The sequence below is a fragment of the Coenobita brevimanus genome, chromosome 15, assembly GCF_032717465.1.
Source record: "Coenobita brevimanus isolate Jiangsu-jjx chromosome 15, ASM3271746v2, whole genome shotgun sequence".
In the NCBI taxonomy this organism is placed as follows: Eukaryota; Metazoa; Arthropoda; class Malacostraca; order Decapoda; family Coenobitidae; genus Coenobita; species Coenobita brevimanus.
The window spans coordinates 10655484-10678079 of NC_136968.1; the positions used below are offsets into that span (position 1 = coordinate 10655484).

At 43.8% G+C, this 22596-nt stretch overlaps 1 non-coding gene across 1 annotated transcript; it reads left to right on the forward strand.

The window, feature by feature from the left end:
• The first annotated feature begins 2153 nt into the window (after window positions 1-2153).
• On the forward strand, window positions 2154-2272 carry LOC145390826 (5S ribosomal RNA). The gene has a single exon (XR_013895738.1). It is a non-coding gene; the product is annotated as a 5S ribosomal RNA (ribosomal RNA).
• The last annotated feature ends 20324 nt before the right edge of the window (window positions 2273-22596 follow it).

The following is a 22596-nucleotide window of genomic DNA, read 5'->3' on the forward strand; positions in this document are numbered from 1 at the left end:
CTGCCTGGAATCGTGCTAAGCATGTTCTTTGCCCTACTAAAAATAACATCATCCGTACTAAATGCTCTCAACTCCCCAACTCGAGTTCTTCCCGCTCCTTCTGGCACCTTGCCAAGAACCTTTCTAACAACTTTACCTCATCATCCTTCCCTCCTCTTTTCCACTCTGACGGCTCTGTAACTATTTCTTCTATTGATAAAGCAGAGCTCTTCGCCCTCACTTTCTCCTCCAATTCCACCTTAGAAAATTTCGGTGCTGTTCCTACGTCACTTCCCCACTTTCACTTCCTCTTAGCTGACATTAAAATTTCAGCTGATGTATTTTCTGCCATCACTGGCCTCAATATTAATAAGGTTCTCAAGAACTGTGCTTCTGTGCTTACAACCTGCCTAGGTAAACTCTTTTGCCTTTTTCTGTTAACTTGTACCTTTTCTTCTTGTTGGAAGTTTGCTCGCATTCAGCCTTTCCCAAAGAAGGGTGACCATTCCCAACCCTCTAATTATCACCCAATTGCTTTAACATCTTGTATCTCAAAGTTTTTGAGTCTATTCTTAACCAAAAATTTTAAAGAATCTTTCCTATCATAACCTACTTTCTGATCGTCAGTATGGATTCTATCACGGATGCTCCACTGGCAGTCTTGTCACCTACCTTTCAGACTCCTGGTCATCCTCCTTTCGGGACTTTAGCAAGCCATTGCACTTGACATCCCAAAGGCTTTCGTTCGAGTCTGGAATAAATCTTTTATTTCCAAACTGCCCTCTTACGGTTTCTATCCTTCTATCTGTGCCTTCCTTTCTGGTCGTTCTATAGCTGCTCTTGTAGTAGACGGCCACTGTTCTTATAGATTCATCAATAATTGTGTTCCTCAGGGCTCTGTCCTATCACCAACTCTCTTCCCTTTATTCATCAACGACCTTCGAAGCTTCTAACCCTATCCACTCATATCCTGATGATCCCACCCTTCACCTTTCCATTTGCTTCCCTCAGCGTCCATCTCTGCAGTTACTTCAACAAGCAATGGATAAGTCTATGGCACACCTAATGCCTGACTTAGCTCGTATCTCTGACTGGGGTAAAAGCAATTTTGTTGTTTTTAATGGATCAAAGATCCAGTTCTTACATCTATCTACCCAACAAAGTCTTCTACAGGAGTACCCACTAATATTTAATAATATCCAGCTCAAGCCTGCATCATCTTTAAACATATCTGAGGTTTCATTCTCTCAGGATTTACCTTGGAAAGATCATATTACATCTGTTGTAAAATCTGCTTCCAAGAGATTATCTGTGCTAAGCCGACTCCATACCTTCTTTACCGTTGCTTAGTTGTTGACTTTATACACGGGTTTTATTCACCCTTGTATAGAGTACAACTCTCATATGTGGGGAGGCTCCCCACATACAGCTCTTCTCAACAAGGTGGAGTCAAAGGATTTTCGTCTCATTAACCCGCCCCGTCCCGGCCACTTTTCGACCACTGGTACCCCCCAATCCCGGGCATTTTTCAACCCTTTTTTTTTTGCTTAAACTTTCGCTTTTGGTCAGAAACAATGGCCGGTGGCAAAGAAAGTGGTCCCCGGGGTCCCTAATTAGCTTAACCAGGTATGCCTTGGTCCCACCTGGCCCCGTGTTCTCCCTAGGCGGTGTGAGCCTCAAACGTTTTCTATGGTATTATAAGTTTGGGAAACCAATGAAAGTAAGTAGAAATGAATTTATTACAAACATAAAAATATGTGATAAAAGAGTATATTGGATTTTATACAAAAATAGAGCAGAAATAAGCATTGTACCATCGTGCGAAACGAGTAAAATCGGCCAACTTGGTCACGATGAATCGCTAACATTCTAAAATCATGATACATATAATTTTTTTTACTTACATAATACTTCTACAATAACATTATGCCATTTTACACTTTATTGAACTGTTTTTACGTATTCACAGGCCTTTTGATAACATTTAGCGTAATGTTAGCGCTTATTTACGTAGTGAGTGAACTCGCTGTGACTGTTGTTTCAACTCGTATTGTGCTTTTTCTACTTACATAATACTTTTCTAATATTATTATACACTTTTCAACTTTATAGAACTGTTTTGAGATTATTTAAGGCCTTACGTAAATATATAGCGTAATAATAGCGCATAATAACACAACGGTCATACCACGTTGAGTACACCGCTTCCCGTCCGATCAGCGAAGTTAAGTAACATTGGGTCTGGTTAGTACTTGGATGGGTGACCGCCTGGGAACACCAGATGCTGTTGGCATCCCTACGTGTCAAGTGGGGTTGGTGGAGGATTAGTGCCCCTACCTGTAAAACAATTAACTCTAAGCCCTTGGCCACCCCGTTTGGGACAGATGGCGTCTGGCAATGAATGAATGAATAACACACACGGTGAAGTCGCTATGACAACTAGTTCAACTTACAACCTATTTTTGTACTTATATAATAATTCTACACTAACATTGCACATGTAAACACTTGATATAATTGATATCACATCATTTCTGAATGTACGATGGAACTTAGCGTCATATTTGCGCGTACTTACACAGGGAGTGTTATCGCGATATCATTTGTTTCATCTTACACTAGTAATCAACTTAAAAAATACCTTACTACTAACATTACAACATCTTCCACTGTATATAATTCCTATCACATACTTACTGACCAGAATGTGGCTGTACTCGTGACATCAATTATGACAACTTACAGTAATGTTCAACTTATACGTTTTATCCATGCTAACATTACACCCTTTTCCACTTTATTTCCTTGCTATCACATATTTACTGACCAGTTTTGATAACAATTCTTTCCACTTACACTAATTCTCATCTTATACATTACTTTTCTGAAAAAATAACACCCGTTTCAACTTTATATTTGACTTAGCACCTACTGACTGGCCTTACCATTATCATGAGCGTCATTTCGCCTTCCCACACAGTTTCAGAAGTGTAGGAAATTATGATATTCCTTGAAACAAGGCTGAAGGCACAACGCAACATTGCACTCAACACACTCGTATCTTGTGTCTTTTCTCTGCGTGGATGGTCTGACTGTCGAGTGCTTACATACATGGCAGCGACGCTGGGGTTTACGACGGTTTGGTTCGGAAGGGATTGCGCTGGGGTAGTGGCGGCCTGCAAGACGTAGGGGAGTCTGAGCAGCACGGGGGGCGCGGGGGCGGTGTGGGGGTCTGTCCTGGACATGCTGGGCGATTATTTCACGTGCCAGCTCCCTCACAAACCCCTCAAAGGTCTCGGATACTCCGGTGGTCATTGCGTGCAGGTAGTGGGCATTCAGGACCGTGATGTCGAGCAAGTGGAAAAAGAGTTTCTTGTACCACTTCATCGTGGTCCTGGCACAGTCAACACTTGAAATCATCGAGTCTGACTGATCAACTTGCCTCATGTTCAGATTATAGGCAAGTACAGACTCTGGTTTCCATACGTTGCGCCTCCTCTCGCTACGGTGATCCACGGAGTCTGTGCGGTGCATCAGGGGGCTGTGAACAGTTGATAGTAGGCAAACTTCCCTGTTGTGGTTCCACAGGGTTGCAAGGATGTTATTGGCCTGGAAGAAAACCACCTCATTCTTGTCAAGTTTCCTCCCTATCTTGACCATATGGCGACGGTTTCTCTTGACTGTACCACAGACTCCGGTGTCGTGTTGGTGGAGGAACCTAGCGAGAAGAGGGCTAGTGTACCAGTTGTCCAGGTACAACACATGACCACGATGAAGGTACTCTTCTATCATTGTCTTCACCACGGCCCCAGAGAGTCCTATACTCCGATCTTCTATTATATCTGTCTGTGCGCCCGTGTACAAGACTATGTCTTGCACATAAACAGTCTTACAGTCACACATAACAAAGATCTTGAACCCGAAACGGTGTCTCTTGCTGGGTATGTACTGCCTAAAGGAAATATTGCCTCTCCACAACACAAGACTCTCGTCTATGACGAGGTCTCTGTAGGGATAAAATGAGGAGCGGAACATTTCCCGTAAATGATCAAATACCAGCCTAATTCTCCTCATTTTATCGGTGTTATTTGCATTGGCTGGATCATCTGCATCAAAAAAGTGGAGGCGGCCGAGAATAAACTGAAATCCGTTACGACCCATCACCTTTCCAAAGAAAGGTGTGAGGATGATTGGGTCCGTTGTCCAGTAGGCAGGAATTTGATTTTTCCTCACCACACCCATCAAGATTACCAGGGCAAAAAATAGGAACATCTCTGAAATAGTCACGGGATAGTCATACTGTTCTGCATGCTTGCTTGTGGTTCCTAAGCGTTCACTTTCAAGGCGATGGGATTGTGAAAAAATATTTGTTTGTTCTACTATGCGCCCAACAAACGCCTCACCAAAGAACAAGTTGAAAAAATCTAACCGTGACGACCCAGCATTTACACCTGGAGCCGTGCAACCTGACCGCCACTCCTCAGTGAAAGGGTGAATGATGGGAGTAAAATTACTCCCATCCTCCCAGTTCCACGTGACACCACCGTCTCCAGCCACGTCACCATCGTCCCCTTCGTCAGGGTGGGGAGGTGAGGGTGGTGGGGGAGGTTGGGGAGGTGGAGAGCGGCGCCTCTCATCACTCGCACTTCTCTTCCCTCTCCCTTTTCCTTTACCCTTTCCCTTCCCTTTCTTTCTTTTCCCCACATCCTGGGGCTGTGGGGAGGAAGTTTGTGAATATTCAGGGGCGAAAGAAGTGCTGGGGAGTGACTCAACCTCCTCTCCCCTAGGCCTACGAGCACCACGTGCTCGTGCTGCCTCCCTCACACCACTGGCCCCTTCACCCCGCACTACCCCCACACCACTCTCACTTTCACCCCGCGCTGCCGCCACAACACTTTCCCTTTCTCCCAGCAATCCCACCACACCACTTGCCACTTCCCCAGACAAAGTACTTTGACCATAACTTAGGTGTCGTCTCGCCCCACCTTCTGATCCACGTGGTGATATTTTCTCCTTTCCCAACCACGCGGCGATATCACGTCCTAGGCCTCCGTCATCCTCATCGTCCTCATCCTCGTCCTGATCAGAATCGTGATGGAGAGATAGCTGTGCACGTGGTTGGGGAGCAGGCTGGCCTTCCCTTGCCTTACGGTATGTCACATACCGCGTTTTTCGGGGCGAAGGGACCTCCTCATCACTGCTACTTATTTCTTCCTCTGGCTGGACGTAATCGCGATCCACCACATCATCATCGAGTGGAGAATCACTGTCTCCAGTGAAGGCTTCCAGGACGGATGCGATTTCCTCGTCTGAGAGACCTTTCCGCGCCATGTCTGACCTGGGTCACTGCTGGCAGGTGAGTGACCGAGACAAGGGCGAGCGCGGGTCACGCGGGGTCTAGGACGCTGCCCGCCTGGCGGCAGGTAGGGGAGGCTTGGGTACCCGGGCGAAACGAAAATCTCCCGCGAATTTTGAAAATTTTGGAAATTATGAACCTTGCAATTGCAGGACGTTGAAGTACGTCCTCGGGATTAGCTGTAACAAAATGTGAGGACGTGGAAGTACGTCCTCGGGACGGCGCGGGTTAACACTCCTTCTCTTGCTGGCTTCCTTCGACCTCTGTCTCTCCGTCGCACTGTTGCATCTTTATCTCCCTTCTATCACTACTTTAATGTCATCTCTCCTTTGAACTATCTGCTTGCAGCCCTCCACCACTACGACAAACGCATAGCACCCATCTAGCAACAAACTCTCATTCCTTTTCTAACTCTGTAATGCAAGAGTTAAGCGTTACTCCCAATTATTGTATTCATGCAAAAGGTCAGCCCTGGAACTGTCTCCCTTTGTCTGTATTTCTTACTTCCTATGGTCTCAAGACTTTCAGACGCTGTGTGTCCAGGCATCTCAAAATGAATTTAGATCTCTGTTGTATTGTTTTTGGAGAGAACGGTTGGTGGGCTCCGAGCTTTGATTCCTTCTTCCTTGCATAGAAAAAAAATCCTTAACCCCTGTTACATTCCATGCTGTCATCCTCAGAAAGTCTTGGTCTGTCCCTTGTATATCAACTGTTGATCCATCCCAGTCCCAGGATTTTCTTTTCATCTTATTTTTTTAGGTTGTTTCACTGACCCTCCACTAAAGTACATTGTTATTTTTACAATATGTATGAAACATGTGAGTTTGGCTATATAGTTACCACCCTATGTGGCAAATACTGTATTTTCCTGAATTATAGGAAACCATTTACCTTCACCTTAGTGTAGTCACCTAGGGATAGCTATACTGTAAAGTGAGTGAATTGCGAGTGCCCTCACCTACCTGAAGAATAATTGGATTTCTTCACTCCAGTCAGAAATAAGGATATGTCAAAAACCAGATAGGTCATAGCTTGCTCACGTAACTGTTGAACTGACTCATGTAATGGATACTATTAGAAGAGCTTAGGTAGTTAGTTGAGAATGGGATGTTTGCAGAGTGATTTACAGTTTTTTACATTTTTGTGAGCAAAATTAGAGAAGGGTAAAGTATGGCTGTTGAGAGTAAAGGACACTGACAGTGTGCAGGTTTAGGGAAGGGGGATAGGCTAGAACTGTTATAAAAGTTTAAACATAATTATGGTTTAACCACTCCATTTGTCTTATGTTGGCCTCCTAATTTATCTTGTGATTGGCTGCTGAATCCTAAGTGGAATCTCTTGCAGGCATTGTGACTGGCATAGCAGAACATGGATCCAGAGTCAACTACTACCGTAAGAGATTTACAGTGGCCAGAACTTATGGATGCTGTGCCTTGCCCTCACTATAAGAAACAGCACTAGAACCTAAATAAAGCATCCTGAATGGCATGAATTGGAGCGACTTTTGTGTGTCCAGATCCTAGATTGTAAAGTGTCAAGTACCTGCCTTAGTCTCCAGGAATGTTTGGCTCCTCTCCCTGTCAATGATTCTTATATATATTTCTGACTGTGTCCTGCTCTGTAAATACTGCTGCACATGTGGGCTACAAACCGACACCTGTTGCCTCGCCAAAAATTTCTTTCCTCATCATCTAATTCTTCTCCTGTGCCATTCCTTCCTTTTGACTTGGTGGAAAGACCCACACAATTTTGGTGTTTTCTTTGTCAGTCGCACTTCAAATGTCCTGGCTCTGCCTATATAATAAACTATTTTACCATAACTGTTTTGTTCTGCTATGTGGACGTTAATATAGAAAAGGCAGTAGTGTAAAAACAGCAGGGATGATCACTTAATGTAAGAGCACAAAACAAAGAAAAATACCATTATGCACAAAAATTTTGTAATATATCACTGCGACAGATTTCAGAATCGGTTCAGTACTATGTGGATTTAAAATCTCAGAAATATTTATGTACTTGGTTTTATATCCTAAAAATATCATAGCAATAATTATCTAACCCAAATTTTTGGTAATGACAACAAAAAATAATTTGTTTTAATACTTCTTCAGTAATATAAAAATATTCTACTCGTGTCATATTCCAAGGCAGTGTTATGTTACTTTTATTCAAACAGTAACTAAGTCATGAACGACAACAATAATAATTATGAAATGCCGATAGTGCGGGCCCTGAGCTGTTGACACAAAGAATCGCTCATTATGCCTCTGACAAGCTTTTCCACAAGGTCTCTCCATACGACCTCCATGATAGGGTTCACTCTGGTTGAAATGAGACTAAAGATAAATTAATTCAACCCCATATGACCTCGACCATTGAGTATGACCTTCCTGATCTAATTAGTTTATTGTCTCTTCATACTGTATCACTCAAAAGTTTGGTTGAAATCAATTGAGGGGTTCAGGAGAGATTGCACCCAAACCCATATGACCTTAACCTTTGACCCCTTGACCTTGTTGACCTAATCAGTTCATCGTCACTTCATGCTGTGTTATTGACAAAAGTTTGGTAGAAATCCATTGAGGGGTTCAGGAAATATTGCTCCCACTCCCACAAGACCCTGACCTTTCACCCCTTCAACTTGATGACCTAATGATTCAATTGTTCCTTCGTACTCTATCACTGGCCAACGTTTGGTCGAAATCCGTCAAGCGGTTCAGGAGATATCACACGCACAATATTGTTACAGACGCATGGATCCACGCATGCACGATCGCATCTAAGCACGCACGAACAGACAGACCAATCACTTAATGCCTCCTTACCCATAAGTGAGCAGAGGCGTAATGATAATAATAATACAGTAATAATAATAATAATAATAATAATAATAATAATAATAATAATCTATCTACCTATTGCCAGACGCCTTAATCCCATAAGGGGTGCCCACAAATACATCGCCTCCATGTCGCCCTGTACCCCGCCATTTCACTGCCCTGCTCCCAGCTCACACCCCCTTCTCACATTTACCTCTCCACTCCATCCCTCCATTTCATTCCTGGCCTCCCTCTCCCTCTCCCTCACTCCACCTCACTCACATACACTCTTCTCGCCAGCCTCTCATTCTCCATCTATCCACATGGCTAAACCACCTCAGTGTGTTTCCGCTAACGCTTCCTATCACATCCACATTCACACCACAACACTCCTTCACATCCTTATCTGTCAGTCTGTCTCTCCATGTGACTACACAGGCTCTTCTCAAATAACTCATTTCCACTGCTTTCACTCTTGACTTCTGTCCCTCCAACAAGGTCCAAGCTTCACTTCCATACGTTAGAGTTGGTATCACAATACTGTCATGTAGTAACTTTGTCATTTCCATGCTCACTTCCGGGTTTCTTATCATTGATTTCAAGGAACCAGCAACCTTTATTCCTTGTTGTACCCTTTCAAGCATTTCACCCTCTAAATTTCCATCCACACTCATCACACTACCCAAGTCCTGAAATGCACTCATATTTTCCATTATTATTATTATTATTATTATTATTATTATTATTGTTGTTATTGTTGTTATTATTATTATTATTACTATTATTATTTTTATTATTATTATTATTATTATTATTATTATTTTTATCATTATTACTCATTGATATGGTTATGCATATGACAGAGGAGCTAGTTGGAGAAGAACAAGGGGGATTTAGGAAGGGAAAAGGGTGTGTAGATCAGATATTTGTTCTAAGATGTTTAGTGGAGAAGTATCTAGAGAAGGGAAGGAAAGTGTATGCTGCCTTCATGGACTTGGAGAAAGCTTATGACAGAATAGATAGGCAAGGTATGTGGAAGGTATTAAGAATATATGGAGTGGAGGGGAAATTGTTGAGTGCTGTGAAGAGTATGTACGAGGGAGCTAGGGCTGCGGTGCGAGTGGATGGTGAGCTGAATGAGTTCTTTGATCTCAATGTGGGACTGAAACAGGGTTGTGTGATGTCTCCATGGCTGTTTAATATATACATGGATGGGGCTGTAAAGGAGGTGCAGGGTAGGGCAGTGGATGTGGGGGTGGCTCTAATGAATGAGGGTGAGATTTGGAAGCTTCCGGTGTTGCTGTTTGCTGATGATACAGTACTGTTGAGTGAAGATGAATGGGAGTTGCAAGGTTTGGTGAATGAATTTGGGACAGTGTGTAGGAGGAGGAATCTGAAAGTTAATGTAAACAAAAGTAAAGTTATGGTGTTTGAGAGGAATGAAGTCACAGAGTGTGCAGTGAGGTTGGATGGTGAGGATATGGAGAATGTGAGTGCATTCAAGTACTTGGGTAGTGTGATGAGTAGGGATGGAACTTTGGGGGATGAAGTGCGTGAAAGGGTACAGCAGGGAAGGAAGGTTGTTGGTACACTGAAAGCAATGATGAGAAATAGGGAGGTGAGTATGGAAGTTAAGAAGTCACTGTGTGACAGTATTGTGATCCCTACCCTGACGTATGGAAGCGAGGCATGGACCTTGCAAGAGGGGAACAGGTCAAGAGTGAGAGCAGTGGAAATGAGTTACTTGAGAGGAGCATGTGGAGTGACGTGGAGGGACAGGTTGACGAATGAAGAAGTGAAGGAACGCTGTGGGGTGGATGTGGATGTGGTTGAGAAGATTAGGAGAAATACACTGAGGTGGTTTGGACATGTGAAGAGAATGGAGAATGAAAGACTGACTAAGAAGGTGTATGTAGGTGAGGTGGAGGGAAGGAGAGGGAGAGGTAGACCGAGGATGAGGTGGAGGGATGGAGTTGAGAGGTATATGAGGGAGGGGGGGGTGAGTTGGGGGGAGGGTAGTCAAATGGTGGGTGACAGAGCGACTTGGAGGCGTTTTGTCTGCGGCCACCCTTTGCGGGATTAGGGCGTCGGGCTATGGATAGATAGATAGATAGATAGATAGATTATTATTATAATGATTATTATTATTAGTTATAGTTTTAGTTAACACAATGATAAGCCACCGATTTTGACGACACTTGTTTTTATTAATAGGAAATCTGGATCCGAAGCACCCGTGCCACCTGCGTCTTCCAGTACTGTATGACCAGATGTTGAATGGCGTCACACGGAATGGCTACACCCTTACCATCATTCGCTGCCGCAACAGTCTTACCTATGTGAGAGTCAGTATCCCCCACCCTCAATGAACACATCACGGTTAATGTCCTCCACCACCAATTCACTGATAATACTGACCCCAAGCAGTCGTTTTCCATGCTGAATTATCTCCTATCTTAAGAACACTTTCCTGAAACCAGAATCTTCTCACAGTGACAAACAGCTATTCCACATTATGTAATCTTACTGTATGGGTCAGTTTATGTTAATTAATAGAAATACGTATAATTACCTGGAGAAGAACAGAGAGGCTTTAGGAAGGGGAGAGGTTGTGTAGATCAGATATTCATTCTTAGATCTTTAGTGGAAAAGTTTTTAGAGAAGGGAAAGAAGTTGTATGCTGTTTTCATGAATTTGGAGAATGCATATGACAGGGTGGATAGACAAGGATTGTGGAAAGTATTAAGAATATATGGAGTAGATGTGAAGTTGTTGAATGCTGCAAAGAGTATGTATGATGGTGCTAAGGCTGCAGTGCGTGTGGATGGTGAACTGAGTGAATTTTTCTCTTTGAAGGTTGGGTTGAAACAGGGATGTGTCGTGACTCCATGGTTGTTCAATCTGTACATGGATGGGGTAATAAAAGACATACAAGGTAGGGCAGTGGATGTTGGAGTGAGGAAGGGGAGCTGCAAGGCTTGGTGGATGAGTTTGGGAGAGTGTGTAAGAAGCGGAATCTAAAGGTGAATGCAGGAAGAGTAAAGTAATGATCTTTGAGAGAGGTGAAGTCAGTGAATGTACAGTGAGGCTGGATGGTGAGGAAATGGAAAATGTGAGTACGTTTAAGTATTTGGGTAGTATGATGAGTAAGGATGGAAGTTTGGAGGGTGAAATGCTAGAAAGGGTACAACAAGGAAGAAAGGTTGTTGGTTCCTTGAAAGCAGTAATAAGAAACAGGGAAGTGAGCATGGAAGTGAAAAAGTTACTACATGACAGTATTGTGATACCAACTCTAACGTATGGAAGTGAAGCTTGGACGTTGTCGGAAGGACACAAGTCAAGAGTGAGAGCAGTAAGTTATTTAAGAGGAGCCTGTGCAGTCACATGGAGAGACAGGCTGACAAATGAGGATATAAAGGAACGTTGTTGTGTGGATGTGATAGGAAACATTAGGAGGAACACACTGAGGTGGTTTGACGGTTGGCCATGTGGAAGGGATGGAGGGTGAGAGACTGACGAGGAGAGTGTATGTGAGTGAGGTGGAGGGGGGAGATGGAGGGGGAGGCCGAGGATGAGATGGAGAGATTGGGTAGAGAGGTATATTAGAGAGGGGGGGGGGGAATTGGGAGCAGGGCAGTGAAATGGCGGGGGACAGGGCGACGTGGAGGCGATTTGTTTGTGGCCACCGCGTACGGGATTGAGGCGTCTGGCAATAGATAGATAGATATATAGATGTATAATTTACATAGGATTCATATATATAAAACTGTTCCTTTCTATATTATTTGAATAAAAGATTTTCCCATGGGATTAGTGTGACACACCAAGGCACTTTATTCCTGTTCATTTAAAACATAAGGTGACAAAACATTTTTTTATTATGGGTCCCTTCTATCTACAGTATCTACAGCCAGACCCCATATTCCAGGCAAATTGCCTCCATCTCGCCCTGTCCATTGCTGTTTGCCTGCCTTCCCTCCAACTCACAACCCTCTTTCTCAAATACTCGTATCTCTCCCTTCCTTCTCATCCTTGGGCTCCGTCTAAACCTCACCCACATACATTCTTCTTATCAGTCTCTTACTTGCCATCCTATACATATAACTAAAACCCCACAGACTATTCCTTTAAGCATTCTCAATCACATCCACGTCAGTGTCAGAACGTTCCTTTACATCCTCATTTGTCTGTCTGCCTCTCCATGTTAAGTCCACATGCTGCTGTAAATGACCCATTTCCACAGTTCTCACTCGTGACTCATGTTCGTCCAACATGATTCAAGCTTCGTGCCAGTACTTTTGTGCGTCAGTTCTCACTTTCCTATCTCTTTTCACTGCTTTCGGTGAACTAGCGACCTTTCTTCACTGCTGTACCCCATCAAATACTTTATTACCAGTACTTCCATCCTTACTCATCACACTACCTAAGAGGTTGAATGCCATCAAATTCTCCATTTTCTCAGTATGCAGCCTCCTTTTGCATTCTTTATACTTCCCTCAAAGACCATACCTTTACTTCAATTCACATTCAGTGTTAGATTCCGTTTCTTACACTCGCTTGGCAGCTCCCTGAAGATATTGTGACGTCGACAAACAATATTACAGGAAGTTTTCCAACCCTACCCTCTCTCATTACGACAACTGCAACAACCACTGCCCTATCTTGTTATCCTTTTTTTTTTTTCTTTTTGTTACTCCATGCACATATATATTTAAAAACAGTGAAGACATAACACATTTCTCTGTCAGTCCAACATTCATGTCAAAGAACTAAAATCACTGTTCACATGCAGTACATCCCTAGCTCCCTCGTATATACTCTTCACAACCCCCGGCAACTTCCCAAACCTTCCTGTTCGGAACCAGTTAGGGTGACCAGATGGCACTTTGATGGGGCAGACTGAAATAGGAGCCTTTCTACCCAGTCCCGCATTAATGACTTAATAAAACCTAATAGGCAGTTATTCGTACCAACTCAATAGTTTACTGAAAGATTGGACTCCCCAAAATGGTATGACAGAAATCGTACCACAGGAACGATCCAGAAGACTTCAGCTTATAAACCTTACTTACAATGAAAAATAAGTAAATAAAAAATCTCCAAATGACCTTAACATAGCTAGAAAACACACAAAAGTAGTAATAAAACTCTCCAAATTAAAGATCCAAAGTAAACTTTCTTTACAACGAAGCATCCATATTCGTAAATACTCCTAATGACAATAGATTATTCTGGTAGTCAACTGTCAGTCCTTTCAAGAGTAACTTTAACATGTCATCCCCCATTCACCCACTGAAATCATCAGACAGAAATACTGCAAATGGCCCTAGTGGAAAAGCTAACATTCTTTTGGATTCATTTGCCAGAAATTCTCCTTTAGAGGAAGCCTGTGAGAAAATCTTGTACTAGAAGTCGACTCTCCCGAAATTGCTGCATTAAGGATACACACTAAATACGTAAAATCTATTCTAAACAGTTTACAAACCAACAAAGCTCCAGGTCCAGATGGAATACCTCGAATACTTTTGAAAAAGTTTTCCCCAGAACTTACTCCTTTTCCAGCTAAACTATTCAGACTTTGCAGACGTACTTTTTCATTCCCTAATCCTTGTAAAGATGCAAACATCCAACTAATTCCATAGAAAGGAAGATCCCCTTTTCACTCTGATTTCAGACCAATAGCTATCATATCTTCTCTTTGTAAAATATTTGAGTCTGTCATTAATAAGTGCATAGTTTAAAGGCTTTCCTCAAACAATCCATCAGTCAATTAACCATCATGGAGAATCCCATGTAGAAACCTTTGATATTTCTGAAAATTTTTACATCGTCTGGCACTTTTCATTGTTATCCAGACTCCACTGTTGTGGCCTATAATCTTTTGTTCCACTGATTTTCTCATGTCACAGCATTAGAAAGATAAGAGTAAATATAGATGATGAATATTGGAATCTTAAATTAATGTCGGCGACCTACAAGGAACAGTCCTGGCTCCAACCCCCTTCTTCGCTCATATTAATGATCTCTTGTCTGTCACCCATAACCCCATTCGCTCATATACTGTACAGATGACTCAACGTTTTACGGTTCTTTCACACTTAAAGACCTATTCACAAAGTTTGGTATCTCTAATTCCCAGTTCGACAAAGTAAGCTCAATAAATCAAGACTTCTTTAATGGGAACAAAAATCTATCTATCTGTCTAATGACAGACGCCTTAATCCCGTAACGGGTGGCCACAAACAAATCGCCTCCATGTCACCCTGTCACCCACTATTTTACTGTCCTTCCCGAAGTTCACACACCCCTCTCTCATATACCTCTCCACTCTATCCCTCCTTCTCATCCTCGGCCTCCCTCTCCCTCATCCCACCTCATCTCACTCACATACTGTACACTCAGCTATTTAGTCTCTCCCTCTTCATCCTCTCCACATGGCCAAACGATGTCAGTGTATTTCTCCCAACTTTTTCCGCCACATCCACAATACACACCAAAATTCAGTTTTGATTCCTTATGTGTCAGTCTGTCTCTCCTTATAACTTCACATGCTTCTTTCAAATAACTCATTTCAACTTCTCTAATTCTTGACTTGTGTCCTTCAAACAATGTTCAAGTTTCTCTTCCATTCGTTAAGGTTGGTATCACAGTAATATCATGCAGCGACTTTTTTACTTCCATGCTTACTTCCCAAGGAACCCACAACCTTTCTTCCCCATTGTACCCTTTCAAGCACTTCATTCTCCAAACTTCCATCCTTACTCGTCACACTACCCAAGTACTTAAATGCACTCACATTTTTCATTTCCTCATCCTCCAATCTCATTGTACATTCAGTGACTTCATTTCTTTTAAAGACCATAACTTTACTCTTCCCTACATTCACCTTTAGATTTCGATTCTTACACACTCTCCCAAACTCAATCACCAAAGATCGCAGTTCCCCTTCGTCTACACTTAATAATACAATATCATCTGCAAACAACAATGAAGGAAGTTTCCAAATGCTGCCCTCTCTCATTTGGGCCGCTTTTTCATCCACTGCCTTACCTTATAATTATCTCTTTTATAACCCTGTTCATATGCAAATTGAATAACCATGGAAAAAACACACATCCCTTTTTCAATCCAAAATTCAAACAGAGAAGTTCACTTAGATCACCATCCACACGCACTGCAGCCAAAATTCACTTAGTTCACCATCGACACCTACTGCAGCCTTAGCAGCCTCATACATAATCCCCACGGCATTAAACAGTTTCCCATTTACTCCATATGTTCTTACTAATTTCCACATTCCCTGTCAATCCACTCTTTCATATGCTTCCTCCAAACCCCAAAAGGACAGATACATCTTTCCCTTCTCTTGAAAGTTTTCCACTAAAGACCTATGGATGAATACTTGATCTATACAACCTCTTCCCTTCCTAAAATCTCCCTGTTCTTCTTCAACAAATTTCTCTGTTATTTCTCTAACTCTGTCAAACAGTATCCTACCATATACTTTTCCTATTTCACCAAGAAGACAGATGCCTGTATGAATACCACACATTTTTTTTTTCGCCTTTTCCTTTGTACAGGGGAATAATTATATCTGACTTCCAATCCTCCAGGACTTTACCTTCCTCTCAGGTCAATCTGCACATCTTCCATATCCATTCTACTACTATCTCTCTCCCATACTTCAGTATTTTACCACACACTCCATCAAATCCTAGGGCTTGCCCCATTTTGACTTTCTTCATTGCTTTTGCTACTTCTGCACTACTGATCTCTTCCTTCCGTCTCACCTTCCTCCTTCTCTTAGTTGTTCCCGAGCCACTTATACTCGTATTATATTCATTCTCTATGTTTAACAGATCCTTAAAGTGTTCTGTCCATCTGCTCACTTTTTCTCCCTTCACCACCATTAATTTACCACTTTTTATCTTTCACTCCACTACTAACTACCTGATCAAACTTTTTTTTTTTTTTTATGCGAGGAAGAAGGAACCAAAGGCCATGAGCCCGCAGTAACAGTTCCCTCCAAGAGAAAAACAAAATACAATAGAGAGCCAAATTCAAGATCCGATCATTTTGAGATGCCTGGACACACTGCGTTTGAAAGACTGGAGATCATAGGCAGCAGGAAGTACAGACAAAGGGAGACAGTTCCAGAGCTGACCTGTTGCATAAATGAAAGACTGGGAGTAACGGTTAACTCTTGCATTAGAGAGTTGGACAGAAAAGGGATGAGAGTTTGCTGCCAGACGGGTGCTACGCGCCCGTCGTAGAGGTGGAGGAATGCAAGTAGACAGTTCAGAGGAGCAGTGACCATTAAAGCAGCGATAGAAATGAGATAAAGATGCAACAGTGCGGCGAAGAGACAGAGGTTGAAGGAAGTCAGTAAGAGAAGGAGAGTTAATGAGACGAAAAGCCTTTGACTCCACCCTATTGAGAAGAGCTGTATGTGGGGAGCCTCCCCACACATGAGAGTTGTATTCCACACAGGGGCGGATAAAACCCCTGTATAGAGTCAACAATTGTGCAGGGGTAAAGAAAGAGCGGAGTCGGCTTAGCACACCCAATCTCTTGGATCTCTTTACCTCTTTCCAGAACATTTTCTTACATTCCCTCCAATTTACACTCAAATTCCATCCAAATTCTTCACCCACTCTCTTCTTATTCTCTCTTACTAATCATTTCACTTCTCTCTTCTTCTTTACATACAACTCTCTTCCAACTCTCAACTTCCACCATGCCTCTGCTTCCCATCCACGCACTAAATGCTTTTCGTCTTTTGTGCCACAGCTTGACTCATCACTTCATTCCACCAAGTTGTTTCTTGCACCCCCCTTTCGTGAATATTTTGCACACATCTTCCACCTCCCTTATCTGCTCCAAATCATTTTTATCCAATTACTTCTCTACTTCTCTCTTATATTCTGGCCTTTTTCCATCCACTTGCAATCTTTGTACCCTCCTTCCTGCCCTTCTCTCCTCCTGTTCACCCACTGCATTTGTACATTGACTTTTACCACCACCAAGTGGTTGTAATATAGTCCAACCCCCCTACCTCTGTATGCTCTTGCATTCATTATTAAAAAATTAACCCGACGGAGCCATCACAACATCACCACCCCAGGAGGAAGACATGGGGAGTTTTTTTTTTTTATGTGAGGAAGAAGGAACCAAAGACAATGAACCCGCAAAACTGTTCCTTCCAAGAGAAAAAAATAATACAAGACAGAGCCAAATTCAAGATCCATTCATTTCGAGAAGCCTGGACACACTGCGTTTGAAAGACTGGAGGTCATAGGAAGCATGATATACAGACAGAGGGAGACAGTTCCAGAATTGACCTGTTGCATAAATGAAGGACTGGGAGTAGTGGTTCACTCTTGCACTAGAGAGTTGGACAGAAAAGGGGTGAGAGTTTGCTGCCAGACGGGTGCCACGTGCCCGTCGTAGAGGTGGAGGAATGCAAGCAGACAGTTCAGAGGAGCAATGACCATTAAAGTAGCGATAGAAAAGAGATAAAGATGCAACAGTGCAGCGAAGAGACAGAGGTTGAAGTGAATCAGTAAGACGGGAAGATTTAATGAGATGAAAAGCCTTTGACTCCACCCTATTGAGAAGAGCTGTATGTGGGGAGCCTTCCTACACATGAGAGTTGTACTCCACGCAGGGGCGGATAAAACCCCTGTATAGAGTCAACAATTGAGCAGGGGTAACGAAGGAATGGAGTCGGCTTAGCACACCCAATCTCTTGGAAGCAGATTTTACAAGAGATGTAATATGATTTTTCCTAAATAAGTCCCGAGTAAATAAAACCCTAAGCATGTTCAACGATGATGCAGGATTAAGCTGAATATTATTAAACATTAGTGGGTAAACCTGTGGAAGATTTTGTTGGGTTGATAGATACAAAAACTGAGTCATTGATGCATTAACCCTTTAACCGCGGGTGTCATTCCAGAATGACATTGACAAAACTGGACCAAACTGCGGGTGTCATTCTGGAATGATCGTGAATATTTTGAACACTGCGCATTTTTCCTGCATGCAAAGTGTCTCACGCAAGAGTAGCTGTCGAGTTCTTTCACGCCAGCCATCCCACACCTCCCTCCTCCAACCCCGAGGGGGCCCCCCCCCACCTCCGCCCTGACCCGCATCAGTCAGTATCTGTCCAGCTCTGTGCGTGACAATGGCGCTCCGTCCTGACTCATCGTCGCTCGCTTCCTCCTCGAAAGTGATTAGTGCTAGTGTTCCTCTACACCGGTGAAGGAACTGCCGACGGCGAGGCAGAAGGGGTTGAGCACTCCTGAAATTAGAACTGAGCTGGACAAAACAGTAAGTACTACTCTTGATTGTGGCAGTGAAAGTGACACACTCACAGCAAGCAGTGATGATTTGGCAGTGATTGGTGGTGAACCATTTTCCATTGATAGTGACAGTGATGAAAGTGATCGTGTTGTTTCCCCCCCACCACCCCCAACTTACTCTGGGAAAGGGAAGGCTCCTATGGGCAAATCTGGTATTGCACGTGGGAAGGGAGTGAAGCGCAGACTTACGTCTCCCACACCAGGCCCTAGTAAGCATTTCCCATCAATTTCCCGTTCCCCTAGCCCTATTGCCCTCACATCATCATCATCATCTGCCGTGCCCTCTTCTCAGTCTACATCATCTGAGGAATACGAATTCCCAGAGCCTGCAAAGCGAGGGAAGGCAGGCCGTGCAGGCCGTGCAGGCAGGGCAGGCCTAGAACAAAGGGGATGCATGGCAGTTGGAGGGCAAAGCTGGGCAATAAGCGAGGAGATAAGCGAGGTGAAAAGCGGGGTAGAAAGGGTCAAGTTTCACCACGCACCAGGTCAGAAACCCCCCCGCCTGCCCCCCGCCTGCCCCCCGCCTGCCCCCCGCCTGCCCCCCGCCTGCCCCCCGCTCAGCTCCCTCACCCTCGCCACCCCCCCACTCACCGCCCCCGCACTCACCCCCCTCCCCGTTGCCTCCTGCCTCACCCCCCTCCCGTTCGCCTCCTGCCTCACCTCCTGCCTCATCCATTGCCTCACCCATTGCCTCCACCTCAGCTCCCTCTCACGGGGAAACGAGTGCAATGCAACCTGCCACTTCCACTGAACCACGCACAGGGAAGGTGGATGCATTTGTTTGGTCTGACGGTGCAGATTTTCAGCCACACAATCCGCCGTTTGATATGACAAATGCTGGAATACAGCCTGCCTTTCCATGCAACGCAGGAGATGACTTTGTTGACTACTTCCTGGCCTTCATGGATGATGAAATTGTGCAGCATGTCAGCGATGAGACCAATAGGTATGCAGCTCAGTGTGCAGCAGAAGGGCTGGGACCTATTGGCTCACCAAAGCAAGTGTCGTGGTTGCCTGTCAGAATCAGAGAGCTGTATGTTTTTTTTGCACTAATGTTTCTGATGCCCCATATAAAGAGACATGAGTTGGAGGAGTACTGGCTCGTGGATGACATTACTACTATCCCAATATTCGGGAAGTATATTTCACGGGATCGGTTCCGACAGCTGCTAGGATACCTGCACTTCGCTGACAATGCAAACCTGTCCCAAACTGACCCTTTGTGGAAAGTGAGGGATTTTCTCAACAGGATTAGGGATCGATTTATGCGATTTTTCCGGCCTATGCAGAAAGTCGTCATAGATGAATCCCTGGTATTGTTCAGAGGACGTCTCAAATTCATGCAGTACATCCCCAGCAAACGCCACCGCTTTGGGATAAAGTTCTTTGTGCTGTGTGACTGTGAGACGGGGTATATCCTGGATTTTGTCATCTACTCGGCTAGTACAATGGACGTGAACATGAAAGACCCCCTTGGCTTCTCTGGCTCTGTTGTAAAAGTGCTGATGGAGAGGTATTTTGGTGGTAATCATGTACTGTACACAGACAATTACTACACAGCACCGAAACTCTCCAAATACCTGGCTGAACACGGCATTGGCACTGTTGGCACTGTACGGAGCTATAGGAAAGAGTGGCCAAGTTTCCCCGAAGCATCATCATCATCCAAGGGAGATGTTCAACTGAAGAAGTCAGACAAGCTTCTGGCGATCAGGTGGCATGACAAGAAGGTCGTGAATATGATCAGCACCATCCACAAGGGGGAATTGCAGAGAACTGGGAAGGTCAGCTACAGGACGGGAGAGCCAATCATGAAGCCTGATGCCGTCATTGATTACAATGTCAATATGAGACTTGTTGATAAGTCTGATATGATGATTGGCGAAATCGACTGTATCAGGAGAAACACCCGATGGTACAGGAAGGCTTCCCTGCACATGCTCGATATGTGCATGCTCAACGCCTTCATTCTCTACAAGACACAAGTCGGGGGCATAAGGCAACCATCACTGAGACAGTTTTCCAAGACTGTCGTGCAGCAGCTACTTGCACGATTTGGTCAGGTGATGGCATTGATCCCGAGGCGACACTCTGACACACAACCTGACCATCTTGAGTGCCGCAATTACATGAGCCGGCACCAGCTTGTGAAATTGCCTCTTACAGCAGGCGGCAGGTTGTCACAGGGCCGCTGCAGAGTATGTCATAACACCACACGGAGGCCTCGGACGAGAAAAATGAGCACACACCAGTGCCTGGAATGCCAAGTCGCTCTATGTGTAACTCCGTGCTTTGCCGAGTACCACTCTCTGAGTAAATACTGAAAGTGACAGTGATATATAGTGATGCGACAGTGACGTGCTTTGCCAATAATTGTATAATGGATAATGTAGTAATAAGGGATATTTTGCCTAGAAAAAAATGTAAATATTGGCCAGTATAATAAGTGATATTGTAATAAGAGAATCTGCGGCACTTGTGTAATTCTGCGGCACTTGTGTAATTCTGTGATGCGACAGTGATGCAATATAGTAATAAGTGCAGTGTAAATATAATGTATATTGCCCAGATTATATGTAAAATAATATTAGAAGTTAGAAATAATGAAAAGATCGCATGAAACGTCAGTGAGCGGGTGCCGCTGCAGTGAAGTGAGGTGCAGCCGCAGTGAAGAGCGGGCGCAGCCGCAGGGAAGTGCCTTTTACCTACCTCAGTGAACACAGAGTGGGTGTTTATCGTATGTACAGTGTTCATATATGTTTATATTACTATTATGAGAGAGTGGTTGGCATTTGGTACTGGTGTGTGGGGCGTAAAATAGTTATTTCACACCCCTCACTTCTAACGGCTCTCCCCGTCCTGTGAAAGTCAACAAAGTCATGAAACCTACATCAATGGAAAGCTGAAGGTTAGTACTTTCTAATGGTACCTTATTTTTTTTCTCTAGCTTTATTCTGTGCAGAGTTATTAAGGTTTAAAGGTTTGTTTACATTTGGCTGAAACCCCCACGGGAGAGGACAGTCAGACCAAAACAAGACCCGCAGTTAAAGGGTTAAAAACAACCAGATTATTTTTACCCCAGTCAGAGATACGAGCCAAGTCAGACATTACGTGTTCCATAGCCTCATTCCTTGTTTGTTGAAGGAACTGCTGAGATGTACATTGTGGGAATCGAATGGAAAGGTGAAGGATGGAGTCATCAGTGTATGAGTGGATAGGGTTAGATGTATAGCTTAGAAGGTCATTGATGAATGAAAGGAAGAGAGTTGGTGATAGGACAGAGCCCTGAGGAACACCACTGTTGATAGATCTAGGAGAAGAATGACGGCCGTCAACAACAGCGGCTATAAAACGACCAGAAAGGAAGCTAGACATGGAGGCACAGATAGAAGGATAGAAACCGTAAGAAGGCAGTTTGGAAATTAAAGATTTATGCCAGACTCGATCGAAAGCCTTTGAGATTTCAAGTGCAATGGCAAAGCTTTCACCAAAGTCCCGAAAGGAAGATGACCAGGAGTCTGAAAGGTATGTGAGAAGATTGCCAGTGAAGTGTCCCTGACGGAACCCATACTTTGAGAAGATTGCCAGTGAAGTGTCCCTGATGGAACCCATACTTTCAATCAGAAAGAAGGTTGTGATAGGAAAGATGCTTTAAAATTTTTCTATTAAGAACAGACTCGAAAACTTTTGAGATACAGGATGTCAAACAATTGGACGATAGTTAGAGGGTTGCGAATGGTCACCCTTCTTTGGGACTGGCTGAATGAAAGCAAACTTCCAGCAAGAAGGTAAGGCACAAGTTGATAGACAAAGGCGAAAGACTTTGCCTAGGCAGGGTGTAATCACAGAGCCATAGTTCTTGAGAACAACAGGAGGGACTCCATCAGGCCCATATGCTTTATTAGTACTGAGGCCTGTGATGGCAGAAAATACATCAGGTGAAGAAATTTAAATGTCAGCCATGAGGAAGTCAGAGGGGGGAAGTGATGGAGGAACAGCACCCGAATCGTCTAAGGTGGAATTGGAGGAGAACGTCTGTGCGAAGAGATCTGCTTTATCAGTAGAAGAAATAGCTACA